Genomic DNA, 16815 nt, shown 5'->3' on the forward strand with positions numbered 1-16815 from the left:
TTTCTGGATGGCACACATACTCTAAGGGCTGTTCATAAGCCACGTAGACCAAAACTTGGCCATTTCAGACCCCCCCCCCCCCCCGCCTCCCCCCTCCCCCCGTAGACTTTTGTCCATACAAAAACTTTGAAATTTGTATGGAGCGTAGACTTTGGCCAGACCACCCCCCCCCCCTCCCCCCAAAAAGTCTACGTAGTTTATGAACGGCCCCTAACTGCGAAAGGTCCGGTAAGCGCACGGGTATTCAGCAAGACCATGCTGAAGGTATCGGGTTCGATTCCCAGTCGATTCATATCGTTTTCGTAAAGGAAACTTTATTGGCGTCTTTGGTCATAGAGCATCTTCGTGCCTGCCACACGATATACACATGCAAAATCGTCAATGGCAGAGGAAACTCTCAGCACAGTTAATAACTGTGAAGCTGAAAAGCAGGTTTTGGCCGATACGCCAAGAAGAAGAAACTTCTCCAACTACACTTGAAGAGAAACCAAGTTCCAGTAGGAACGTAGAGACATGAAGAAGAAAAAGAATAAGAAGAAAAATGAATAAAAGCTTTAGAAACGTAGTCAACTGGTTGTGGCCACGTCAATGCAATCTGATAAAAATTAGAAATATTAGTGAGCATTATTCGCTGTTTGAAGCCCGTATTTACCTCTGCATTTCCACGGGTGCCACAGGGGTTCGACAATAACAACAAATTGCAAGACATATTAACAATACTGTTCGTATATTACTTTTCACAACAACTGTTTGCTGGAGCAGTTGGTTGTTGTTCGAGAAATGTTAACCTGTGGATGCATTTTATTCTGCTTTCTCCTGGAAAGACGGCGAATTCACGCCGAGTACAAACTTATTAACACTGTCCGGTGCAAAGCTATACCGTAAAGGTGTGATGGCAAATAGTGGCACACACACGAATCACGATTGCTACGCGCTGATATTCATGCACCACTGCTGGTTGGCTGTTTGTATCTTCTCAAACAGTCATCGCCACAGGAAAACATATTTTTTTACGACGCGATAACTACACTTTTACGTAATGTACGCACCTTCTCTTGCGGGGCTATGACACATCACCGAGAAATGGAATTAATTTTTGAACTGAACTTTACTTCAAAAAGAGTCACTGACTGACGACAGACAGCCTCAGCGATTGCCCACCTGGCACAGTTTTTTTTGCTTCTGTCCACCATCATCATATGCTCCACATTCAACACACATCGAAAAGTACGACGTACCCGACGAACCAAAGCTTATCGTACAAACACGGTACAAGTGCACTCCCCCAGGTACACGTGTACTCGAATGTTTGAGCACTGAATGGACGAAGAAGAGAGTATGTTCGTCCATGTCGACTGTATGGGAAACGAAGAGGACGTCTGCGTAATAATATCTAGTGCAAACAAAGATCGGTGAATGCAGGCAGACAGACGACGATGGTGGGTGATTGCCAAGGTGCTAACTATGGAGGAAAGTCTGACGTCGATAATTGGATGCAAGTTCATTGTCGCGTTTCCGAAGCTGTGTTACTTGCACATTCTGTTAGGCGTTGAACCTACGGTTGTATTGGAAGGAAAGAATACAAAAGAGCTGCGGCAACAGATGCTGTTCGCTTATCAGTAACGAGGTTACTCTTATGATCTCATTTGCACTGTACAAATTTTGAGACTTTGTACAACAGAGAGTCTCTGTACAAATTTGAGACTTGTGTTTAGCAAGCAATAGACCCAATACGTTTTTCTACGTTAGATTTCCATTAGATTAATTGGTAAATTCTGAGAAAAGTGTATCATCAGAACTTAGCATACTCAAAGCGATAGAATAGACCTCTCGATTACATCATCCTTCCCAATCATTCTCATCTCTGTCAGTACTGTGGGCCGCCTCAGTACAAGTCAGAACGATCTAAAATAACTGGATGACGTGCAAAATTTTAAAAACAAACAAAACGAGAGTAAGCCCGAAGAGGCTTCTCTTGAACATCAATTCAGCGCTGTATAAGGGTTTATGGCGTTAGACGCGAAATGTGCAGAATGCATCTTGACAAAAGAAGGTTGAAAGATGGAAGCAGTACTTCGATGAACACCTAAATAATGCGGAGAGCATAGACACGGAGAACAATGAAACCCAACGAGTAATTAAAAGCAATCGAAACACTTCCGTCGTAACATGGGAGCCATGGCATAAATTTCTTAAATGGAGGAGAACGTGTCTCTGGAGCCGACCTACTGAACATGGGAGCCAGCAAAAAAAAAAATAGCTTTGGAACTGAACTCTCTAAGCAGAATAGTTGACTATAAGTCTACACCTGCTGAAAATTGGAATTTTAAAGTTTGAACCGAGGTCTGAACAGCTACCAAAGAAATAGAAAGAACGAGACGATCAATCAACAAGAAAGACAGTATGTATGAGCTAGTGTATGAGCATCCTTTACCAGACAAACCCACACGATTATGCTATTGAACTGGCGGTTTGTTCAGTGACAATAGATTTTTTTATGGATTTGGAGATATTCTTGTACATGTTCACCACCTGATGGGGTACGTTCGGTGTAGTACTAGATTTGTAGCTGAATTTATGTATGGCAAGGAGGTAAATTCAAGCATAACTTTTCAATCCGACGTAACTCGAGAATGTAAACAAATCCGGGTTAACTGCTGCATGCATGATTCATAAAGCACAGTGAAGAGAATTGTCAGACAAAAGATGCACAAAACAAGCAACAAAGAAGACGCGGCGATTACTCTTTATCTCAACTGGTAACAGATAATGATATGATCTCGAAATTTTTTGTTGCAGACAAAACGGAAGGTGAATTTGTTGCGTACTTTTCAACTCGTGAATAATCAATTATTACTAACCCAAAATCGAAACTTTTTGGTGATACATCTTCAGCAGAGTTGCAGTGTTTACCGACTCGAAGTTACCGCTCGAAAATCACAATGCAAGGCTTAGAAATCTCTAAACTAGTGGTGCACGATCTTTGTCCTATTCTGTTCAAGTTGGGACAAACCTATGTCGCATTGGTTAAAATGTCGCAACAAATCCAGGTTGTGACATTGTTGTTATTGTTGCGCGATGGTTGAATTTTGATTCACTGATAAAGCACATTGAAGAATCCACATCACTGTTTGATAATTTATTGCTTAATTTGTTTAACTAAGCATATTTTTCGAAACGACGTATCTAACTATTTTGATGTTTACAACTTTACTGATAGATACACCGTTTTGATATATGAGAAAACCAAACGACGTATCTAGCCAAAATCAAAAGTAACAGATACACCAAACTGGCACCATACAAAAGCGACGTATCTGGCATGACGTATCTCTAACCAACCCGGTGTATGTGTATTTATGTCAAAATTCATTGTAAAAATGATATGGAATGAGTACACGGAGAAACTGAAAAACTCAAAATTAGGTACTTTTAAACTCAATTTTGAGTTCTTTTTCATCTCCCTTTTCATGCGCTCTTTCTATTGTTGTCAGAGAGTGAGAGAGAAACAACCCAACTTTTGCAGTTCCGTGCGTCAAGCCAACACTGAGTTTCTAGCACAGTACTCAAATTTGAGTGAATACAACCTAGTCAAAATTTCGGTTGGGTGGAAAAAACTTAAAATTAGGTATTTTTTTCACATGGAAGTAAGCGGGAACAACCCAACAAAAACATCGATTCCATCAACTCAAAATTGGCTTGACGCACGCAACCCCGAAGTTGGGTGGAAAGAACTCACTTTTGGGTAGTTTGGTCTCTCCGTGTAGGTTTTGTTTCTTACCTAGTGCGTGCTATATCCCTGGTGATGTTAAGCACGAAAAAACTTATGAAAAGTCTTTTTATAAAAAACTATTTTAGTGAAATAGCCGTCAACATTGACCATGAATTTACTCAGATCAGTGAAAAAGTTAGATACGTCGATTTGAAAAATTATGCTTGAATTCTCCGTTTCTGCAATGAAATGGTACAAAAAGCGCGGGTGATATGATTCTTTGCCTAATTTGTTGCTGTTTGAGCAAAAGTTTGAGTAACTGTGTTGTTTAAATCAAATAAAATTCAACTCATTACTACAAATCTAGTATTTTACTGCTCGTGTCTTATTGCCCACGCTATTTTGTTCCATGACTACACTGCCCTCGGAAACATAAATGTCACATGTTACAATAGAAAAACGCATTTCAAGTTTCAAAAAGAACTTTGACTGATGTCACATTTGATTGACATCAACGCAATAGGACAGATCGGTGAAGTACTACATTTGTAGTAATGAGCTGAATTTTAGTATGGTGAGAAGGTTAATTCTCCGTTTCTGCAGTGAAATGGTGCAAAAAGCGTGGGTATTATGATTCCTTGCCTAATTTGATGCTGTTTGGGCAAAACTTTGGGCAATAGTGTTGTTGTTTTCTCCATTTCTTGCAGCATAAAAAACATAGTTATCCAAAGTTTTGCTCAAACAGCATCAAATTAGGCAAGGAATCATAATACCCACGCTTTTTGTACCATTTCATTGCAGAAACAGAGAACTGACCTACTCACCATACTAAAATTTAGCTCATTAGTACTACTCCGAACGTGCTTTATTCAACTATCCAAATATATATATATATATATATATATATATATATATATATATATATATATATAAATTCTTTATTACAAGTTTTATTTTTGTGTTAAATGTGCTATTTTAATTTGTAAATATTCCCCTAGTATTAATGCACATTTATAGGGCTCTGGCAGAATAGAGGCCCGCAATCCTATTTCAATTGTCAACATCCAGGCCATTTTGGGCAGCGATTAAGTACTGGAGATGCAAACCTTTCCCTGGCAAAGATTTCAAGTTATACAGGGTGCGGCAGGAAAAAATGCGAAAAGTTCAAGGCACTATTACACGCTAAATATGGGATATATATGACTATTTTTTCATGACAGTGTATCAGTCAATGTCTATATTCTAGCACTGAAAAAGAAAAATGAACATATTTGATGTTTAACATGTGATAATGTAGGCCTAATAAGCGGATATCAATAAACTGCGCGCCCAATGGTCATTTAACAAAATGACTATAACAGTAACAAAATTAGCTCAAATTCGATGAACAACCAGACCACACTGATCCAGAGCCATGTAGTTTCACATACCAGATGAAATAAGTACATATATTTGATGATATTGTAGAGAAAATCAAAAAATTTGTTTTATCAGATGCGAAATTTAGCGACCTGTGTGATTTTCTGCGGTTTGAAAATTCTGGTTGTCTTCATCTTCAGGGGCCGCCCTGTAAAGGTTAGTGACCAAAACGGGAAATTTTTTAATTAACTTTTCAGAAAACTAGCCTATCATAGCTCATGGAACGTTGAAACATAGATTGGTTAATGTCAAATGGACGAAAATGAGGTTTGAAGTTGAAAAACACTTTCGCATTTTTTCCTGCCGCATACTGTAGAACTCTAGTGATGAAACCCGAATCGGGATGCCCCATTAGGATTAGAAATTCCTAGACAAAAACTCAAGCTATGAAAGCAACTAATGCTGCGAACGAAAGGCAACCTGCCAGACAAAATACGATTACAGGATTGACTGATGGACCAACAACATTAATGAAACCTTGTCATCCTGAGTTCCGAAATTGTTATCCACTCGGATAACAGGGCAAAAATTTATGTTCTGTGTTGTATTTGTACATGTGTGATGTCCTAATTTATTACGCATTTGTAAGGTTCCACTATAATATGTTATATTTTAATGTGCATTTGTAGTGCTTCATTATTTTTTCGTGATAATGGCGCCCAATGTCGGCACGGGTCTTGTAGGTGTCCATGTTATAGCGCCCAACCGCAAAACCCACGCGGTCATTGTAAATAGTGTACATATAGCAATAGTATTAGGTTAGGCTTGTGTTAAGCATTTGTAGTGCTTCATGTCAACATATTAACATGTTAACAAAATATTTGAAAACTACCGTCAAATGGGGTAACTTGCAACACTTTTCGACTTTGAAGCAATATCATTGAAAATCGAAACATTTGAAACATCCTGTAAGGCATTGTGTACGCTAATTACCCCGAGTAGAACACTATGCAGCATTTGATTTACCAAAATTCGTTGCCACCTAATCAGCAGGTGCGAAATACATGCTTGTTGCAAGTTTCCCCATCTGTGGGGTAACTTGCAACACAGGGCATTAAGCTAAGTTAGCTATTATTAAACAGCACTAACATTTTAGTGTTTAGTTGTACAGTAAATTTTTTGATGTAATGCATGAAAAATGCATTGAAAAGATGTACACTAACCAATTGGCATATACTTTTTCATGGAAGGGTTGATAGTTAATGCAAGCGAGATTATATCGGTTAAAAACAGGTCTCACGTCCCTAAAATATAATATATGTTTGGATCTTATGACTTAGTACTGATCGCAAAATGTCAACAATGAGTATTATCCTATATTATCATTTCTTAAAAAGGAAGAGTGAGCTCTTCCGTAGCACACTTTTCTGACACTTTGGTAATAGGAATAACTTAAACCAATTAATATTTGATGTTGGAACTGGAATACACTTTAAAGTTTGACCTGGATTTTACCCAGGGTAAAATTTATTACACCAAAAATTAGTAGTTTTCCGCCAAATTCAAATAGAACATTTTTTTTTCAACTTTGATCGAATTTTCTCACTAACTCCATCATTTTTGGAGATACATAATATGTAGATTTTGAAGAATTTTAGGTTTTTGCCTAAAGTTGCCACATGACTCGAACTTTTGCCCCACTATGTGTTGAATATGATTTCCAAATCTTTATTGCAAACAGTTATACATGCTAAAGCATTTTCATAATAGGTATATTAAGCCCCAAAATAAAATACCGAATTCCATTTCATTACAATCCCATTACACTCAGTGGAAGGTACATAGCATATTACAATTTTTTGATCAAAATCCAACATTTTGTCATAACTTTTCGAAATATTGATCAATTTTCATAATTTTTGGAACACTCGAAACAAATTATTTGAATTGAGCACAAAAACTTCAAAATAAACTCTTACCCCACTTTACTCTACTAAACGAAATTGGTCGTTTACTAGATCACTATACGGACATAGTTCAGGACGTAAATTGAGCGATCCTTATTTTGCAAAAATGGGAAGCGTAGAAAGTTTGTTGTTGGGAAAGGATCATTTAAGCTGCTAAGAAATGATCGTGTCAAAATTTGAAGTCCTTATCTCAATGCTAAGTGGTCCCTCAAGGGGCCTAAAGTTCTCAAAATTTGAATTAGACTGAAAAATAAGAAATTTTTTTGACGAAAAATACGATATTCTACTAAAACCTAGGGTCAAACAAGTGCTCAGAATTGCGATATCTCTATTCGTTTTTGAGTTATTGGCAAAAAAATAACCGAAAAATGCGCAGCGGAGAAAACCTATCCTATTTTGCTCAATAATTTAGCCTTGAGATACGAATTCAAATTTTGACAGGATAATTTGTAAGCGGAAATTTTCCATCAACAAACTTATAACATTTCTATTTTTGCAAAATAAGGGACGGCCTAGCGATCCGGCTTTCGTTACTGACGTCTCTGGTGTACTGTTTATTTTTTGTAATCTGTAAAGAACATTTCAAATGCGTGTTCAATAACTCTGTCTCTACTTCCGCTCAAATCGACTGTGCGTGCAGGAACACGCCGAGAGATGTTTACTGGTGGAGTAAATACGACACGATCGATGAAGTATTAGAGTTGTAGCAATGAGCAGAATTTTTGTATGGTGAAATGATAAATTTTCCGTTTCTGCAATGCAAACAGCGTGGGTATTAGGATTGCCTAATTTGATGTTGTTTGAGCAAAACTTTGGGTTAATCTGTTGTTGTATTCTCCATTGTTTGCCCCTTCAATAATACAATTACCCAAGTAGCAATAAATTAGACAATAAATCATAATAACGGAGAATGTTATGTCATCTTACCAAACAAAAACGCAGCTAATTACTACAAATATAGTACTACCTATATCAATTGTGTCCTATTGCAACTCACGCCAAGTTGCGACTGTAATTTTATAACTGAAGACCTCTAAGACCAATCCTGACGGTATTTCATCGTGTATTTTCATGAAGTACAGTGAAACCTTGATTCATCTATTGACGTTTATATTTATCACTTCATTGTAGGTTACCAACCAGCTTCCATAGTAGAAAAAATAGCCACAGAATGTCAATGTCGTGAGTGTTCGTGTGACCAACATCTAGTTTGCCACGCCCTTATAGCGTCAGTACCGTTCCTACAATTGTCAAACCAATTTTTATAACCAAAGCAAAACATCCACAACAACATGTGTATTTTTTTATTTTCAGTGCACAAACAAAACAACCAGAATATCGAAAATTGCTTTGGAATTACATCGCTGTGTACTTACTCAAAGATTTTTGATTGTTGTCAAATGCTAAGTTATTATTATCATAATTATTATTATTATTATTATTATTATTATTATTATTATTATTATTATTATTATTATTATTTCTTTATTAGTGCGGCTTTCAGCCACAGGCTAGTTCACCTCCTAATGCTAAATTAGCAAAGAAAATAATAAATATTATTGATCAAGATTTCAAAATGTATGCATTGCATTCAGAAATTATCTTCTAATAATGATAATAGCCACTTCGATCGCTCGCTATCTATCAATATTCACCATTCACTCATTTGCTTCCGATGCAAGCTTCTAATGTCGAATTCGTTTATTTGCACCGGGTGTAGCAAACTTGCACCGAAACCGTTCGTTTATTCGCAGGTACTGTTCTGTTTTGACCAAGGGGACGGAAACCTATTTTTTCACTATTGTGGATTTGGAAGAAAACCGAAGAATGAGCATCGCTCAAATTTCACTGCATTACTAGCGAACTTAAGGTGAGATGAGACGGACTCACCATGGTACTCAGAAACATTTTTCCGTTGTGAAAACAAAAACCAATTTCACATCAAATTTTTGACTTGCTAACTTATTGTACCCGTGCGTTTATTGTTTTCAGTAAATAAACACTTTCCAGTTTAAGTTTTCGCAAGAAAAGCAAAAAATAAATACCGAAATAATTTGTCCTATTAACAGCGGCTACCGCACCGTTTCACCTTAAGCACCAACACCACATGCTCACTCACGCAAAATTTGGCGCGCTCGCACTGACAGACCCCCAGGTAGGATAAAGTCGTGACTGTCGACACTGCGTCGGACTGAAAACGAAAACATCAGGGATGCATGTCGGGTCGGATGAGAAATGACAGAAAGTTCGCTGAAAACTTCGCTTCGCTAGTCCAACTGGCGAACTCCGATTTGGTGCTGCGAGGTCAATATGGAGTTTGACAGGTTGGATTGTGCCTCCTTACGTGGAGCATAAATTTATGCTCCAGCCAAAATATTCACCAACACTGTCGTGAAATTTGAATGTTTACCTTTTTACGAGGGATATCGGTGCGAAACGCTTACATCACATAAGATCTCATAAAATTGTTGATCATGAAAAAGCGGCATTTTCAATTTCAGAGTGTCGATGTTTAGGTAAAGTTCCTACAAAGAGTGGGAGCTGCTTGTGAAAATATACACAACACCTCTTTTCGAAAACTTTATTCGCCAAAGTGCGTTTTCTCGTATTTTCTCCCGCTGCTATTTTAAGTGAATGTTGGTATTAGTGTTGGTTGCGCAAGATAAGCGGCAACAAAATCAGATCACCGTAGCACCCCCGTGGCTTTGACACCCGATCGCCACCGGTGCAAGAAAATGCTGCACCGTGTTTGAGCTCGGTGTAGTAGGTAGCAAGCTAGATTTACCAATACTTGCATATCGCTGTACAGTGACCCCACACCGATGAAACACCTTAATTTTGCACACTATTTATGAATCACCATGTTGATCACGCGTGTAATCAAAGCGGTACCGCCGTCCGATCACTTTTGCAATATTTTCAACGCCTTGCCACGCCCAGACCTGTGAACGAAAACATTTTATACTTTGTATACACAAAATTCAGCATATTTGTAGTTCCGTGTCAAAAATTGAGCTCAATCCAACGAAGCAAACCATAGTTACAGCATCTTAAACTTGGCCATGTTGTATGAAAATCGGCGTTTGTCCGATCAATTATGCACCACAGTGTATATATGTTGAGTTTCATTAAATATCGTTAATTGACCACACGGATTGGTATACCGAACTAACAGCAACGAGCCTCTGCACGAATTTGCCCTGTCCTGCTCGCTCCCACAGAAAATTTGAAAACAGCGCGCACAGTAAAAGTCACATTTGACTTTTACTGTGCGAACTGTTTTCAAATTTTCTGTTGGAGTGAGCAGTACGCCAGACTCGTGCAGAGGCTCACAGCGACTTGCGCATTGCATCAACACTGGTGATGACGTTGCGTATTCATTTAGGACAACCCGTTTGCTGCATCTTTCTCGACTCGCTTCAGTAAAGAAGAGTGAATGAAAATGAATGAAATTAAAGTGTCTCGAGTATAGGGCACTGCATGAAATTCTCGCCTTCTCTTTTACACCTACAGAAATTTTGTAAACAACAAGGCCAAGAAACGTCAAAACCCCATACAAAATCAAAACAGTGCAGTTCCCTATACCAAAGTGGAGAATCCTTGTCGTTTTGACAGATCTCCTGCTCGATTGGAACTATGGGGATGCCACTAGATCGACTGTTCCAATTTTGACGTTTCTCCTCTTTGTTCTATCCAGGCTCGTTAAATGAAATGAGGCAAACATACGGACCTTTGCTCTAAACAAACCAGCATGAATTCTATCCTAGAAGATCCACTTGGCACCACCAAATTCGTTCAGTTAGTCACTTTTTGCCTACGTCATCAAGATTATGGAATGCAGGTCGATACTGTTTATTCAGACTTTAAGTCTGCCCTTCGATGGATAGCGTATACCACGGGATATTGATTGCGTGGTTTGCTCGTTCGCGGATTCAAAACATATCTCACGAAACGTTGTTTCATCGCCAAAATTGGACATGAAACCATTTCCAAATTTGTCTGGAGTTCCAGAAGGCATAAATTTGGGGCCATCATAACTGTTTTCCATATTCATGAATGATCTAACCGGCGTGCATCCACCGTGATGCCGACTGTTTTACGTAGACGACTGTGAAAGTGCTCAAAGAACACTAAGTTGTAGAGAGCCAGGCCAAGCTCCAAATCTCCAATGCAAATGTAGAGTCAGAAAGAAGAAGAAGAAATTGTTGTTCCAACGCTGTAGCATGCCGATGATTTTCTATCAGAATTACAGTTATGTTCCGTTTTTTGTCAACACGGTTCGTGAATTTCAGTTGTCAAAAATGGATTAATTTTCTTTATCAAAATATTTTGCATTATTTTATAATTAACTGGAAGTTTAACTAGAAAACATATTCCTAAACTATATTTAAGGAAGGTACTTTCAAACTTAATTGTTCTTTGCCACATTCTAGTGGTACAATTTACATTGTATATTAACTAAAACAGATAAGAGTTTTGTGAATTTTGTTTTCTAAACAAAAAAAAGGTTCTGTTTCCTTCCTTCACACTTATTTTTAAATACGTTTCTGATAGTTGATGTAAAATCCTTTACAAAAATAGTTTTGTTGTCGTCAAAAACCACTGAACAGGCAATTGAGGATTGAATGTGTTCCTCCAAGAGCTTTCGAGCTTTGTTCCTCTTCAAGTATTCTTTCGCGGATACCTTTAGGAGTTTCTTCTGAGATACCTTTAGGAAATGTTAAGGAATTTACCATGTAATATCTTGGGACTCCTTCAGAACTGCACATCAAAGATCGATTTAAGGTATCAGCAAAATGTATTGCTGAAAAGCAATCAGCAATCATTGGTATTACTGTAATTTCAGTAGTATTATTGTGTTTACTGTAATTCAGCATACTTCCGTAGTTAAATTGAAAAAAAGGAAAACAATATTATTTGTAGTAGCTATGTATCATTTTATCCCAGAACGGAGCTGAGAAAAAATGTGTGAAGAATTAGCTTAAGTTAAAATTCAAAAAAAGCTGAGAAAAAATGTCAAATCGAATGGAGGCTGCGGTGCAAAATTTCTTGACCATCCCGATCAAGGAAAAATGAACGGAAATTACTTGAGCGATTCCGTTCGAGGTCCATACCTATAGCATTATTCAAACAGGATGAGATATCAAATTGCTGAAAATTTCAGTATTGTTTATTGCAGAAATTTCTACTGGGCAAAGTTTTGCTTTTTCCAGCGAACAAAATTTGGTGTGACTAAATTTTCTCCAAGGTCTGGAATTTCTCCAAGCATGTTTTCAGGATTTCTTGCACCTTTCCGCTCGGTTATCTGTTGGAATTTTATGTGAAGTTTTCGAAAAAAGTGTTTTTTTTATCTGGGAGTTCACCAGGATTTTTTTTCTGATATTTCGTTCTGAGAACTCCCTTTGGGATCCACCCAAATGTCCCTTTTTGAATTCTTTCTGGAGTTTCTCTGAGAATTCCATCAGGATTTTAATCAAGAGATCCTGTTGAAATTTGTTCCAAGAGTTGCTTGTAGGATTCACGTACATGTTCCAACTGAAATTCCTCCAGGAATTTATCTGAGGATTTTTTTTCGGAATTCTCTACTGGAGTTCTTCCAAGATTATTTTCTGAAGAAGGAAAATTCCTTCTGCTTTCGAGGAATGCGATATAGAGGAAGCGTTCCTTAAGATTTTCTGGAACCCTTAAGGCTCAAGCATTCGTCATCATTTTTCGGAAAATAAAAAGCAGTTTTCTCGCTGCAAATCAAAACAAGGATCATGAAAATATATTCACTGCATTATATTCCTCATGTGGAGTTCAGTGAATATATTTTCATAGCAAAAACTTTTGTTTTGAACGAAAAAACTGCTTTCAAATGTTTGATGATGACGATAATTTCAATGACGAAAAGTTCAACGTTAAGAGAGATCAGTCTGACATTCTTCCAGGAAATCCTTTTGAGATTCGCCTAAAAAATTCTCCGAATTTTTATTTAGGATTCCTGCAGTATTTTTTTTAATTTGTTCAGGAGTTCATGCTAAAGCTTTGATCTTGAATGTTTCCAAGATCATTTGCTGGATTATCTCTAAAAACGTCTTCGGATTTCTTCAGTACTTCCTATTGCATTTCTTCCAAGAGTTTCTGCTGGGAGTACTACAGCAGTTGCTTCTGGAAATCTCCAGTTTTTTTTTTTTCGGGAGTTGTCCCATACTTCTTTATGATAAGAATGCTCTGAGGATCAAATTCTCCAAGTGTACTGTAGGGATCATAAGAGATATGAAATAAAAAGGAAGCTCAACGACAGCCGGTCACTACAGGCACTACTAAGAGTTTCTCAAATAATTCATTCAAACTTATAACTGTAGAAAGCCATTCCAAGGATTTCAAATATTTTTTTTTTATAAAAAAAATACTAGACATTTTCTAAGGATTCTAGAAAATCTATCCGAGTTTCCAATATTTTATAACACGTTTCAGAAAGGTATTACGGTATTATTTCGAGAAATATTTGAAAAAAACATCTCTTTTTTCAAGAATCTTAAATCTTTTGGGTAAAATAGTCGTAAATAATATATGAAACTACAAAAGGTGGTAGATGTTGAGATTTCAAACTACCTTTCAAGCACACATTTTGATATCAGTTTATCTTTACCTAATTTAATTTGAAATTTTGTTTTCGGTGTGCTGTCATTTTAAATTAATGAAAATATTTAGTGTTGGAATACTTTTCAATCTTTTAGTAAACTATGTAAAGTAATTCCTTGGATATATCATTAGTACAATTATATTATTGCATTTATGATTTGAATCAACCGAAAAAATCTACATTTAACGATTTCTTTCGCCGATAACAAAAACAGTTTTCAATTTGCTGTCATCCATAGCAGGAATTGTTTTCAATTTGCTGTTATAGGAAAGTTTTTCTGCTCTCATTTTTTATGTTTTAACCGTTAAAACGACCAAAACGATAACAACCTGAGTTATCTAAATTTGCAATATCACAACAGCAAAATTAGTTTTCAATTTGTTATCAGACTTTTCTCGGGAAACCAATCAATGTAGACGCTTACAATTTTAAACTATTATCAAACCCTAATACTAAGACAAAGGTTAAATAATCTTGTATTGCAATGTTCTTGCAAGGGCTTACAAATCCTAAAACGGGTTAACTTGAGATAGGTCAAACAGTATCACAATTAGGAGAAAATTGAAAGTGAGAAGTATGTCTGTCTGGTAGTACTATTTGCAATCTAATACAATCTTACCATACACCATCCAACATCTACGACGAAGGTACATATTCCACTATGAGATGCTGCATTCAATTCAATCTTCAATGTGAATCCCTCAGCATTGTGCTCAATTCACATTCGACGACCAATCTGTACGCGACTAACGACGTCACAAGTGTTGTCTATACTTATTTATATCATGGCTCTGCTCCATGCGACCATGCAAAACTTTCTAAAGCTTTTTAGAAACTAATCATTCTCCCGTCACACTGACCAGATGTAAGTGGCCTTAAAACTAGGGCAATAAATCGATCAGTAGAGATTGAAGTTTTCTAAATTGCATTAATCATCGCCAGTTAAACCATTCACTTCACTTCCCATTAACCTGTTGCAGCTGCCTGGGCGACCCCCAATACACTTCAATGACTTCCGCCCTCCTCTACATGTCATCCAAACAAAAGCGGATGCGAGAAGGTTCCGTTCCACATGATAACCCCAACCAGTAGTCACTCTCCACCATTCAATGCACTGCACTTTGGGTACCTACACGCTAAGAAAATGTTACTCTAAAATGAGTAAGATTCACACAAAACTGAGCTAAACTGGGACAGCTCAAAAAATGAGTAAATTGCATTTCCAGCGATAGCGCTAGCCCAAGTGCAAAAATTCAAACAGTTTAAGCCGTATAATATTCTTCACATCATCAAGAATATTATACAGCTTAAACTGATGAGATTTTCGCACTTGGGCCAGCGCTATCGCTGGAAAAAAAATTTACTCAATTTTGAGTTGTCCCACTTTAGCTCCAAAATGAGTGAATTTTCTGACCGTGTAGGTCGTCCCCCATCGAGTTCAACGCGATCAACCAGTTTCACGGCGATAAAGGGACTCTTCTCCATTCACTCCAGCCTGTGATGGTGCACAACTTTTCAACTCTTTTGTGTTTCACTTCATCATCGCAGGCCCATTCACTGGCGATTTTCCACCACTTTTGCCACTTACCAAAATGGGTGATATCTTGGTGCAGGAAGATTCGCAGATCCCTCTCACACTTGGTATCGTCCCCCGATCGATCGATCAAGGATTTCTGCGCAATTCGACGCGTCCCAAAACGTTTTACTCTATATTCGGGGTCACGAAACTCTAAAAACAAAGCGATTTATTAACTTTCGTCACCATTTTTTCACTCGCGAATGAATCGAAGAAAAAACAATCCGTCGTCCGTCCGTTTCGTCGCGAGAGAAGAAAAATATTGACAGCTGCGAGCTCCGCCAGTATAGAGGTAATCACGTTCAAATGTATGCGTGCCTTTTTTGTAGATGTAGTTGTGAAACTGCGAGGAAAATATTTGCACTCTTGCCCCGGACGTTAGTTTGATCATTATTTACCCGTTTTACCCAATTCGATTGGGTAATATTTGCATATGCAATCTGAATAGCCTTTCAATCGGCGTGCACTTTTGTGTGAGGAAAAATTTGCGCTAGTGTTCGTGTGTTGAAATGTCACTTATCTCTATTGGCAGTTTTATGTTTTTGGCTAGGTTTTTGGTTGCGCGATGTGATAACGCGAACGCTAAAGAACGAATTTATAGCATGGGGGAAGCGTTTGAGTTTATAGTAAGTGTACTAAATTAAGAGCAGCTCCATCGCTGTCGTCCAGAATCGAGGCTATCTGCATGTTCAGTGACATATACTAATTTCGTACAGACCAAGCAAATCCTGGCCGGACGTAAGGAAAATACGTAATAATATTGATGGCGACGTTCTGTTAGGGTTCTGTCAAAAGATTCTTCTGGAAGTTCCTCCAGGAGGCTTCCTGGAAGATCCTCAGAGCTCAGATATTCCTCCTCGTTAAGGATCGCAAGCTTCTCTAGAGATTTATAGAAACCTTCCTTCATGGATTCTTTCATAGTTTTTTTTTCCGGTGACCCTTAAAAAATCCCTCCAAAGATTCTATCAGGAGTTCCTTGAGAAATTCTCCAGTTTTCCAGGATATTTCTGCAAGATTTTTTTTTCAAGAATTCAGAAGTATGTCCAGGGTGGTCCAGGGTTTGTTCCAAATCATCCTTCAACTATTCATAAGGGGATTTGTTCAAGAATTCTTTTAGTACCTTTGCCTGCATTTTTTGCACGAATTCCCGATGAATTGTTTTCTAGGATTTCTCCAGAAACTTCTTCATAATTTAATTAAGAAATTCCTCAAGAATGTTCTTTAAAAATGCCTTCAGTGATTTAATCCGAAACTAATCCAAGATTTTTTTTCTTATTTTTTTAAATATCATTAAATTTTTCTTTTAATTTCTCCAAAACCATCTCAGGAGTTTTTTTTCTTACCCTGTTGGGGAAATTAAACTACTGCGTCCAATTAACTGAACCACAGAGAACAGATATCCAAGTCCAGATCCGAAACTGTGTAAGGAATTTAACGGCCATTTGAAATCGGCAACACAAGTGGCAATAGCGTGGCGCTGCCATCGGTTAATTTCCCATACTAATTTAATTCATCACTTGAAATGTTTCAATTCACCACTGACTGTGGCAATATGGTGTTTGGTGGCGTTAGT

At 37.6% G+C, this 16815-nt stretch overlaps 1 protein-coding gene across 2 annotated transcripts in view; it reads right to left on the minus strand.

Annotated features, from left to right (window-relative positions):
- Positions 1-15511, minus strand: part of LOC109622815 (uncharacterized) — an 83688-nt gene extending 68177 nt beyond the window's left edge. Inside the window, exon 1 of one of the 2 annotated variants that reach the window (XM_062850769.1) lies at positions 15255-15511. The gene's annotated coding sequence lies outside the window, so the exon portion shown is untranslated. Of the gene's footprint in view, positions 1-14285; positions 14804-15254 lie in introns of those variants that run through there. The other variant, XM_062850770.1, reaches the window with a different exon arrangement.
- Positions 15512-16815: the final 1304 nt, after the last annotated feature.

This window comes from Aedes albopictus, chromosome 2, assembly GCF_035046485.1.
Source record: "Aedes albopictus strain Foshan chromosome 2, AalbF5, whole genome shotgun sequence".
In the NCBI taxonomy this organism is placed as follows: Eukaryota; Metazoa; Arthropoda; class Insecta; order Diptera; family Culicidae; genus Aedes; species Aedes albopictus.